Genomic DNA, 12,444 nt, shown 5'->3' with positions numbered 1-12,444 from the left:
ATTTTGCACAGAATATGAGTCCGCAATCCAGTGAAAAAGTCCATCTCCTGTTGTCCTTTTGCATCAAAATCCACCCAAAAAATTTGTTTAGAGCTATTTTAAGCCATTTGAGTTGACTTTTTCACAGACGAGAAAAACGTTAAAAATGTCTTAATAATGGATTTCTTTCTTATAAACATGCAGCTTTGGCTTCACAAGATGTTAACTGATGGACTGGAGTGGTGTGGATTACTTGTGGATTATTGTGATGTTTTTATCAGCTGTTTGGACTCTCATTTGATAAAAACATCACAATAATCCACAAGTAATCCACACCACTCCAGTCCATCAGTTAACATCTTGTGAAGCCAAAGCTGCATGTTTATAAGAAAGAAAGAGTTTTTTTTTTTTTTTTATCAGCTGTTTGGACTCTCATTCCTCCCATGGTGCAATGCCTTGTCGTGGCGGCGAGGCTTGCGTGTTCTTGTGACCCCAAGAGCTATGCCGGCGGGAGCCTAGTGCTCCTGGCAGGTCCAACCTAGCCGGACAGGTTGAGGGGGAAGAGCCAGACGAAGCATGCACCCCGGTCCTCCAGGCTCGGGGGTTGGGCTCAGGGCTAACAACCCCGACCCATAAAAATAAAAAAACGTTACAGAAACAGCAACAGAGAAAAACTCCGCATCTGGCTGCAGTGGTCCTCCAGAGTCACATCCGGTGACTCGTATGAATGACAGTGGTGAAAGCCGAAAGGAAGCCACTGACAGGAAGATGGAAGTCCTAAGCGCCAAGACCAAAACCAAAATTGGATTCTGGAATGTTCGTACTGTGTACGAAATGGGAAAACTGGCACAGATCACGGCGGAGATGAGACGATATAGCCTGCACATCCTGGGGGTCAGCGAGAGCAGGTGGACCGGATCAGGTAAAATGAAAACCAGCACAGGCGAGACGGTACTGTACTCTGGAAGGGAGGACGATTGGCACCACGAGGGTGTTGCCATCATCCTTCGCAGAGGAACAGAGAAATCCCTGATGCAGTGGAAGCCGGTTAGCAGCAGACTCATGAGCGCCAGGATGAGAGGACGACACGTCAACATCACCCTGATCCAGTGCTATGCCCCAACAAATGATGGCGACGAGGAGGCCAAGGATGTGTTTTATGAGCAGCTCCAGTCCGAACTGGAAGCAGCTCCACGTCACGACCTCATCGTCATCTTGGGAGACCTCAATGCCAAGGTGGGGAGCAACAACACTCACCATGACAGAGTCATGGGGACACATGGATGTGGTGTCATGAACGACAACGGGGAACGCCTAGTGGAGTTCTGCACCTTGAACCGCATGGTCATCGGTGGAACCCTATTCCCTCATCGGGACATCCACAAGCTGACCTGGTGCTCACCCAATGGAAGAGACAAGAACCAGATTGACCATCTCATGATCAATGGCACATGGAGGCGGTCGTTGCTGGACGTCAAGGTGAAAAGAGGGGCGGACGTCGGCAGCGATCATTACCTTGTGACTGCACTGATAAGACTAAAATTGCAGACCACAGGCCGCAAGACAACCATGCGGAAACACTTTGATGTCAGCAGGCTGCGAGACACCAAGGTGAAGACTGCTTTTGTGATACAAGTGAGGAACAGGTTTCAGGCACTGCAAGCCCTAGATGAAGAAGCAGGAAAGGCAGATGAGCCCAACAAGCAGTGGGAACAGGTGGCTTCATTGTACTCCAAAGGCAGTGAAGCATGTGTGGGTTACAAACGGAAAAAGAAAAAAGAGTGGCTGGCTGAGAATACCTGGAAGGCCATCGACGAAAGACGTAACCTTAAGAAAAAACTGACAGAAGCCAAATCAGGGAGACTGCAGGAAAGATACCTACAACAGTACAGAGAAGCTAACAAGACGTTGAAAAGAATGGTAAGAGCAGACAAGCGAGCCTTCATGGACAACCTGGCAATGCAAGCAGAGGACGCTGCCAACCGAGGGGAACAAGGCACTCTGTTCAGAATCACCAAAGCTTTATGCGGTAAACACCATGGCAGCGCCAGTGCTCCCCCATCAAAGACAAACAAGGCAGACTGCTAAAAACGGAAAACGAACAAGAGGCACGTTGGGCACAACACTTTCAGGAAATCCTCAAAAGACCACCGCCTGAAGAAGAAGCTGACATACAGGATGCTAGTGCTGACCTTGATATCAACACTGACCCGCCTGGGAAGGAAGAAATCGTGGCAGCAATCAGATCCCTTAAGAACAGAAAAGCCCCTGGACATGACAACCTCAACGCTGAGCTGTTCAAGGCCGACCCGGACTTAGCAGCCACCATCCTCCAGCCGCTCTTCAGAACAATCTGGAAAGGAAGCAAGTTCCAGATGACTGGAATAAAGGTATCATAGTGAAGATCCCCAAGAAAGGAGCCCTCAGTGACTGTAACAACTGGCGCGGAATAACCCTCCTGTCAGTACCAAGCAAGATTCTTGCCAAGGTCATCATGCAGCGGATTTCTGACGCCGTTGACAAGTCACTGAGGAATGAACAAGCCGGATTTCGTCAAGGAAGAGGATGTATCGACCAGATCTTCGCTCTGCGCAACATCATCGAGCAATGCACAGAGTGGCAGAGACAGCTGTACATCAACTTCGTCGACTTTGAGAAGGCATTTGACAGCATCCACAGGGACAGCCTCTGGCACATTTTGAGAGCCTATGGAATCCCAGACCAGATTGTCGAACTGATCAAGAGCTTCTACACCAACTTCTCATGCAGCGTGGGAAACAGCGATCTGCGATTTGAGGTGAAGACGGGAGTCAGACAAGGATGCGTCATGTCTGCGCTGCTCTTCAACCTGGCCATTGACTGGGTCATGAGACGCACAACAGAAGATGGGACAAGAGGCATCCGATGGACACTCTTCTCTTCTCTTGAAGACCTTGACTTTGCAGATGACCTGGCTCTGTTATCCCACACCCATCAACACATGCAGGAGAAGACAAACCGTCTGAACACCTTCGCGAGACAAGTTGGGTTGAAGATCAGCCAGAGAAAAACAGAGGTAATGACACTGAACATCGACTCACCAGCTCCTGTTAAGGTGGATGGTAAAGAGTTGCCAACCACAGAAAGCTTCACCTACCTGGGCAGCATCGTGACACGGGATGGTGGCGCTGGAAACGACATTCAGAGCAGACTCAACAAGGCCAGGACAGTGTTCATGACCCTTAACAACGTTTGGAGGTCATCACAATACAGTGTCCACACCAAGTTGAGAATCTACCAGAGCTGTGTCCTGTCAGCGCTGCTGTACGGGTCGGAATGCTGGCGGATGACTGAAGGTGACCTCAACAAACTGTCTACCTTCCACACCACAAGTCTTAGGAAGATCCTTCGCATCTTCTGGCCAAGGAAAATCTCCAACCATGACCTTCTCCAGCGATGCAAGCAAGAGGACATGGACACCATCATCACAAGAAGACGATGGAGATGGATTGGCCATGTTATGCGAAGGGACTGCACCTCCATCTCCAAGACAGCCCTGCACTGGACCCCTGAGGGGAAAAGAAAGAGGGGAAGACCAAAGAACACATGGCGGCGAACAGTAGAGGCAGAGCTGAAAACCCTGAACCACACCTGGGGCACCATTGAAAAGCTGACCAAAGACAGGCAGAAGTGGATGATCTTTGTTGCTGCCCTACACGCCAATAGGCGTAACAGGCAGTAGTAGTAGTTGGACTCTCATTCTGACGGCACCCATTCACATCCATTGGTGAGCAAGTGATGTAATGCTACATTTCTCCAGTCCACAATCCATAATAATGCTTCATCCAGTGAAAAAGTCCATCTCCTGTTGTCCTCTTACATCAAAATCCACCAAAATATTTGTTTAGAGCTGTTTTGAGTCGTTTAGGTTGACTTTTTCACTGGAGTGAAAAACGTTAAAAGCGTCTTCTTTCTTATAAACACAGCTTTTGGCTTCACAAGATGTTAACTGATGGACTGGAGTGGCGTGGATTACTTGTGGATTATTGTTATATTTAAATCAGCTGTTTGGACTCTCATTCTGACGGCACCCATTCACATCCATTGGTGACTCTCATTCTAATACTATATTTTTCCAAATCTGATGAAGAAACAAACTCATCCACATCTTGAATTGCCTGAGGGTAAGAACATTTTTAGCAAATGTTTATTTTTGTGCATTTGGACATTTGATTAAAAAACAAAAAAATAAAACAAAATCTTAAAAACACAGATTTGTTTTGCTTTATAGTAACAAAAATTTGATGTTTTTGAAGAGATTTGGCCCAGAATATGAGTCCACAATCCATAATAACGCTTCATCCAGTAAAAAAGTCCATCTCTAGTTGTCCTCTTACATCAAAATCCACCAAAATATTTATTTAGAGCTGTTTTGAGCTGTTTGAGTTGACTTTTCCACTGACATGAAAAGCATTAAAAGCGTCTTGATTTCTTTCTTATAAACGCGGCTTTTGGCTTCACAAGATGTTAACTGATGGACTGGAGTGGTGTGGATTACTTGTGGATTATTGTGATGTTTTTATCAGCTGTTTGGACTCTCATTCTGACGGCACCCATTCACATCCATTGGTGAGCAAGTGATGTAATGCTACATTTCTCCAGTCCACAATCCATAATAATGCTTCATCCAGTGAAAAAGTCCATCTCCTGTTGTCCTCTCACATCAAAATACACTAAAATATTTGTTTAGAGCTGTTTTGAGCCGTTTGAGTTAACGTTTTCACTGAAGTGAAAAATGTTAAAAGCATCAAAAGCATCTTAATAATGGATTTCTTTCTTATAAACATGCAGCTTTGGCTTCTCAAGATGTTAACCGATGGACTGGAGTGGTGTGGATTACTTGTGGATTACTGTGATGTTTTTATCAGCTGTTTGGACTCGCATTCTGACGGCACCCATTCACATCCATTGGTGAGCAAGTGATGCAGTGCTACATTTCTCCAAATCCGATGAAGAAACAAACTCATCCACATCTCGGATGGCCTGTGGGTGAGTACATTTTTTGGCAAATGCTAATTTTTGTGTGAATTGTAACGAGTTTAGACATTTGATTAAAAAAAATTAAAAACACAGATTTTTTTTTTTTTTGCTTTATAGTAACAAAAATGTAATGTTTTTGAAGAGATATGGCACAGAATATGAGTCCACAATACATACTAACACTTCATTCAATAAAAAAGTCCATCTCTAGTTGTCCTCTCACATCAAAGTCCCCCAAAATATTTGTTTAGAGCTGTTTTGAGCTGTTTGAGTTGACTTTTTCACTGACGTGAAAAACGTTAAAAGCGTCTTGATTTCTTTCTTATAAACATGCAGCTTTACGCTTCACAAGATGTTAACTGATGGACTGGAGTGGTGTGGATTACTTGTGGATTACTGTGATGTTTTTATCAGCTGTTTGGACTCGCATTCTGACGGCACCCATTCACATCCATTGGTGAGCAAGTGATGTAATGCTACATTTCTCCAAATCGGATGAAGAAACAAACTCATCCACATCTTGAATGGCCTGAGGGTGAGTATATTTTTAACAAATGTTCATTTTTGTGCGAATGAGCGCTTGGAGTGAAACTGGTCGGCGCATGTGTTTCCTAGAAGCGAAGCTCCGGTGGCCATGTCTCTTTCAGCAGGGCCTCCTCTCAGCTTCGGCCCTTTTGTGTCGTCTGAGTGGGGCTCTCCATTCACGTCTAACAGTGGGATAATAGCCTTCTCATTCTCATCCCCCATCCGCAGCCTCCTCCCGTCCAATTCCCCACTCTAATTGCGTTCCCTTGGAGCAGAAGAAGAGAAGGAGGGGGAAAACAACGCAGAAAAAACCTATAGTTCTCCAGGACTCTTCATTCATCCGACCCCCGCGCATTGTTTTGGAACAACAAACTGTGAACCCCGCATTGAGCCGCGAGAAAGAGGCGCAACGGTCAAAAGCGCTGGAGAGCCGGAGCAGCGTTTCCCGTGATTCACAGAGGGTCCCGGGACGCTGATGAGGTGGAGGTTTAATCCCCGCTGTGCCGGTTAATGGAGGTCTCCTCATTGGTGTTCCTGCATTAGGTCCTCGTGTGGGAATCAAAAGCCACTCAACAATAACGTAATCAGCGTGTTTTCACTGTGAAAAAGCTTTTTAGACAACACCCCCCTCTCCGAGTCCCTACAAAACCCTTTCAGACGAGTCGTTTTTACGAGTCGGATTAATTCGCCGTGTTTTGTGTCCCCTGCCGCTCGAAGGATGAAGTGGAGGTCTGAATGTGAAGAGATGAGGACACCCACTGCTTGAACCCGTCACGCATTTGCCGTGTTTGCGTCCCGGAAGACGTGTACCGGAAAATGTGTCACGTTTACGTACAAAACGTTCATAAAAAATGCATAAAGGACAGAAATAGTTGCATCTGACGATGTTGAGTTTCCCAACCGGAAGGATGTGGCGTTACGGATGAATAAAACATGGCTTTGGATTTTCATTTGCATTGGAAAGCCGATGGGTTTTCATGTTTTTGCTTGTTTTGGACTTCCTGTGCTTATAAAAATGAACTTTTCCAGTACAAACATATGACCCTGGACCACAAAAGCAATCTTAAGTAGCACAGGTATATTTGTAGCAATAGCCAAAAATACATTGTATAAATCAAAATGATCGATTTTTCTACCGTAAATATATCAAAACTTAATTTTTGATTTGCTAAGAACTTCATTTGGACATTTTTTGGCACCCTCAGATTCTAGATTCTCATATTCTTTTAGATTATATATTAATCTCAATTTCGAAACATTGACCCTTATGACTGGTTTTGTGGTCCAGGGTCACATATCAAAACATTCTTAAATTAAGAGGAATTTCCTTGAAAAGCAAAAGATTTCATATCTAAATGTAATTTTAATTCTACCTTTATAAGTAAATCTTTATAAGTATCTTGTGAGAAGCAAAATTACTTGATATTGATTCTTATTTCCTGAAAAAAGACATAAAAATTAAGGGAGTATATGCTTATAGTTTAGAAAAAATATCTACCAATGGGGTCAGAAAAATGAAAAATGAAATAAATAAAGTAATTTTTCTTATCCCAGAAAAATAAATGATAAAAATATTTGCCAATGCAGTAAGAAAAATCAATCAAAACTTAATTTAAAACAGTTTATAATCTTTTTTAAACTTTGTATTTGTATATATATATATATATATACACACACACACACACACATATATAACCTGTATATAAACAGTTTATTTTTATTTAATTATCCCACAAAAATAAATGGCAAATAAATGTTTCATTTAATTTAATTTAGTTTAATTTAATTTAATTTAATTTAATTTAATTTAATTTAATTTAATTTAATTTAATTTAATTTAATTTAATTATTTAATTTTATTTAATTTATTTTTCATATCTTAAGTAATTTTGCTTCTTATTTCCTGAAAAATATAACAATTTTCTAAACTTTTTTTTATCCAAGAAAAATAAACGATAATTTAAAAAATTGGCATTTGTGTTGTTTTCCAGTAAAAAAAAAAAAAAAAGAAAAAAAAAAAAAAAAAAAAATATATATATATATATATATATATATATATATATATATATATATATATACATATCAAGATGTTTTAAAGAGAAAAGTTTATTTTTCTTATCCCAGAAAAATAAATGATTTTTTTTTTTAAACTTGGTATTTGTGCAGTAAGAATAAAAATATATATATATATATATATATATATATATATAAAGCATTCTTAAATCAAGATTTTTAAATCAAAATTGAACAAATAAATAAATATACTATAACTACTCCTACTATATAAATAAATACCTACATTAAAAACTACTATACTACTACTAACTAACTAAATGTTTTAAAAAGTTAGTTTTAAACCTAAAACAAGGTAAAAAATATCTGCCAATGCAGTATATATGTGTGTGTACTGTGTATATTTATTATGTATATATAAATACACACACATGCATTAAATTTATATTTTAGAAAAATATGTTATGTTTATATGTTACATATATTTATATATAATATAAATTATATTCATATAAACATGTAAATATTTTCAAAATATATACTGTATGTGTGTGTCTTTATGCATACAAGATAATATATTTATTTTGGATGTGAATAATTGTTTGAACAGCACTAATATATATACTATAGGGGTTTAGATAGGGGTTTTCTGACCCCTTTGGCAGATAGTTTTCCTGTTTTTAGTAAAACTCATTGATTTTGATAAATTTTTAATCTTAAGTCATTTTTGACTGATTGAAAAACAGTTGGAAAACAGGACAAATATCATTTTCTTCTGGGAAAAGAAACGTAAAATAATTTTCCCTTTGAATTAGGTTTCATTTTAGCCCATTGGCAGATGTTTTTTCCTTGTTTTCAATAAAAACTCATTCATTTTTATATATATATATATTTTTTTTTAGAAAACAAGCCTTATTTTCCTTCTTAAGTAAATGTATCTTGATTTAAGAATGTTTTGATATTTGTCCTAGAAAATTAGAGCTTTATGTATGAAATAGTCATGTGGTATTGACTATTTTTTGGATAATCCATTGAACCGAATGCTTTATTTAATGATTATTTTCTGTCTTTACTCACAGAAACCAAAGGATTACAAGAAGAAACAGATTTGTCAACAGAAAGAAACAATCATTGATTGTTGTGGGAAGAGAATTCCTCTTTATTTATGCTCGAGGACATTTTCCCAGAATTTCATGTCTGTAAAACACTTCTCCTGCAAAATATAATAATAATACTATTATTATAATAATAGTAATAGTAATTTGTAGTAGTAGTAGTATTTAAACAAATAAAAACAAATAATATTAAAAATATTAATTCATATTAATAATATTATAAAAATATGAATATTTTTAATATTCATTTTATTATTACTGTTAGTACTGTTGTTTTAATATTATTATTATTATTATTATTATTATTATTATTATTACAAAACATCATAAAACAAGTAATGTAAAAATAATATTAAATAATTTCTGAATATATATATATATATATATATATAATTTTTTTTTTTTTTTTTTTTTTTTTTTTTTTTATCCAGATTGTCAGTGTGGTCTCAGACTAGGATAATAAGAAGAAGAATTCTAATAATAATAATTGTAATCTGTAGTAAAGTAGTACTTAAACAAATAAAAACAAATAATATTAAAAATATTAAGTAACATTAATAATAATGTTAAAAATATTTATATTTTTAATATTAATTTTATTATTACTGTTAGTATTGTTGTTGTTGTAATATTATCATTATTATTATTATTATTATTATTATTATTATTATTATTAATACTAAACATCATAAAACAAGTAATGTAAAAATTATATTAAAAAAAAAAATATATATATATTTTAAATCCAGAATGTAAGTGTGGTCTCAGACTAGAGAAACATTATAATAATAATAATGCTAATAATAATAATAATAAAAATAATAGTAATCCGTAGTAGAGAAGTATTAGTATTTAAACAAATAATATAAAAAAATTATTAAAATATTAATAATAATGTTAAAAATATTTATATTTTTAATATTAACTTTATTATTACTGTTAGTATTGTTATTGTTGTTGTAATATATTTTATTAACACTAAACATAATAAAACAAGTAATGTAAAAATAATATAAAATATTTTCTGAATATTTATTTATTCAACATATAATAATAATATTAATAAAAATGATTTGTTGTAGTAGTATTGTTGTATGTTGTATTTTAGTCTCAGACTATTGAAGTTAAAAAGATTTGAATACTTTTATATTTAACATTAAAAATATAATAATAATAATAATTATTATTATTATTAATACTAAACATAATAAAACAAGCATTATAAAAAATATATTATTTTTATATATTATTTTATATATTATTTAATTTAATTTTTTTAATCCAGATGTTAGTAAATAACAGAATAGTTTCAGACTATTAAATGTAAAAAATAAATATCAGAATAATTTCGTATTTAACATTTTAAATATAATAATAATAATAGTAACAAGAACAATAGTAATGATAATAATAATAATAACAATAACCTTAATATTACTAAACATAATATATATATATATATATATATATATATATATATATATATATATATAAAATAAAACAATAATAAAAATATTTAAAAATCTGATTAAATGGCATACTAGTATTCTTGCTTTAAATAAAACTGTCTGCTAAATGTGTACATGTATAAATTATCGAAAGTAATATTATAAAAATATTTTATAAAAATATATATTTTATTTTTTTAAATCCAGATTGTTAGTAGTTAATAAAAAAATTGAATAATTGTATATTTAACATTAAAAATATAATAATAATAATAATAATAATAATAATAATAATTATTATTATTAATACTAAACATAATAAAACAAGCATTATAAAAATATATTATTTTTATATATTATTTTATATATTATTTAATTTAAATTTTTTAATCCAGATGTTAGTAAATAACAGAATAGTTTCAGACTATTAAATGTAAAAAAAATAAATATCAGAATAATTTCATATTTAACATTTTAAATATAATAATAATAGTAACAACAACAACAACAATAGTAATAATAATAATAACAATAACAATAATATTACTACTCTTTGCATTAGTTCAGTAATTATCTTGGAAAAATAATATGATTATTGTGTATTGTCATCCAGGAAAGCTTAAATATAAAATAAAAAACATAAATACCAAAATTATTAAAATAGAAAAAAAAAACAAATTATGTAGGCTATGAAATAGTCATGTGGTATTGACTATTTTTTGGATAATCCATTGAACCGAATGCTTTATTTAATGATTATTTTCTGTCTTTACTCACAGAAACCAAAGGATTACAAGAAGAAACAGATTTGTCAACAGAAAGAAACGATCATTGATTGTTGTGGGAAGAGAATTCCTCTTTATTTATGCTCGAGGACATTTTCCCAGAATTTCTCGTCTGTAAAACACTTCTCCTGCTAAATATTCGCTCAAAATGCCTGCGTTTTTTGAAGTTTCTCGCTTGGGAAATCCCAGCGGTGTCATTTATCAGATTCACATGTGCAAATAAACAACTGCCAGGCTGAATTTTGACCAGCGTTAACGAGTCTCGAATCGCTTCACCTTCTCGCAGACAAATGCAGTGGATGCTTTCAATTAGGTAATTTGACACAAGGTTTTCCCGGCTGTTTCCAATAAAACAGATGACAGGCCGTCACGTTCACCACCGAAGCATCGTTCATGAGAAGATTCATCTTTAAACATTAAAACCAGCCTTTCAAATGTAAACCAACTTAATCAAGACGGATCCGCTTTTTGGAACAAACAATTGGACCGAAAGCATTTCGTGAATCGGAGGTCGGGACGCTTTTAGTCCAGACGAAAGCCCTAATCAAACGTTTGTTTTGGGGTTATTAGTTTATCGGAGGAGTTACTCGTCTAAAGCTGACCCGCAGCTCAAAACAAACCTGAATATAGGAATAAAACATCGGGGTGGAACAATTCAACAATGCAAAAATTATATAAAATATCAATTCATTAATGCTTTTTCTGAGATTAGTCTTCTGAGGCTCATTGCCAATAAAATTTAATAAAGCCACAATGCAAAGATAAGGCATGTTTACACAAATGATCTCGTCGGGAACATTTGGTTTCTGATTGATGAAGTTCATTAGACAAATCTGGACTTGCATTTGATCCCATTCTTCTGGGATTTTTTTTTTCTTGGCTGTGTTTGGATGCTGATCTTTACAAATCCTGTGTTCAACGGTATGCGGTGATTCACATTTTAAACAGTATTGTATTGTAAAGTAAAATGATGAAAAATAATTTGTGTTCATTGAATTGCAGCTGAAATAAAACTCAACATATTAGGGGAAAAGCTTCAGTGTAAAAAAAAACAGTGTTTAAAAAAGATTTAAAATATAATAATATAAAAATGTTCATATATAATAATAATAATAATAATAATAATTATTATTATTATTATTAATAATAATAATAATAATAATAATACTAAAGATAATAAAACAGGTCATATAAAATATTTATTTTTTTATTTTTTATCAAGATTGTCAGTGTAGTCTCAGACTATTAAATTTAAAAAAGAATTATTTGAATAATTTCATATTTAACATTTGAAATATAATAATGATAATAATAATAATAATAATAATAATAATAATAATAATAATTATTATTATTATTATTAATATTAATAATACTAATAATACTAAACATAATAAAACAAGTATTATAAAAATATTTTATAAAAATATATTATATAGGCCTATTTAAAAAAAAAAAATCCAGATTGTTAGTACAGAATAGTTTCAGACTATTAAATGTAAAAAAAAGGTTTTTAATAATTTCATATTTAACATTTTAAATATAATAACAGAAACAGCA

General features: G+C 34.1%; 1 pseudogene; it reads left to right on the top strand.

Moving 5' to 3' along the window:
• Window positions 1–702: 702 nt before the first annotated feature.
• Window positions 703–3,700, top strand: LOC141317302 (uncharacterized; annotated as a pseudogene).
• Window positions 3,701–12,444: the final 8,744 nt, after the last annotated feature.

This window comes from Garra rufa, unplaced genomic scaffold, assembly GCF_049309525.1.
Source record: "Garra rufa unplaced genomic scaffold, GarRuf1.0 hap1_unplaced_675, whole genome shotgun sequence".
Taxonomy (NCBI): Eukaryota; Metazoa; Chordata; class Actinopteri; order Cypriniformes; family Cyprinidae; genus Garra; species Garra rufa.
Note: the sequence above shows the minus strand (reverse complement) of the source record. Positions and strands in the feature narration are given on the sequence as shown.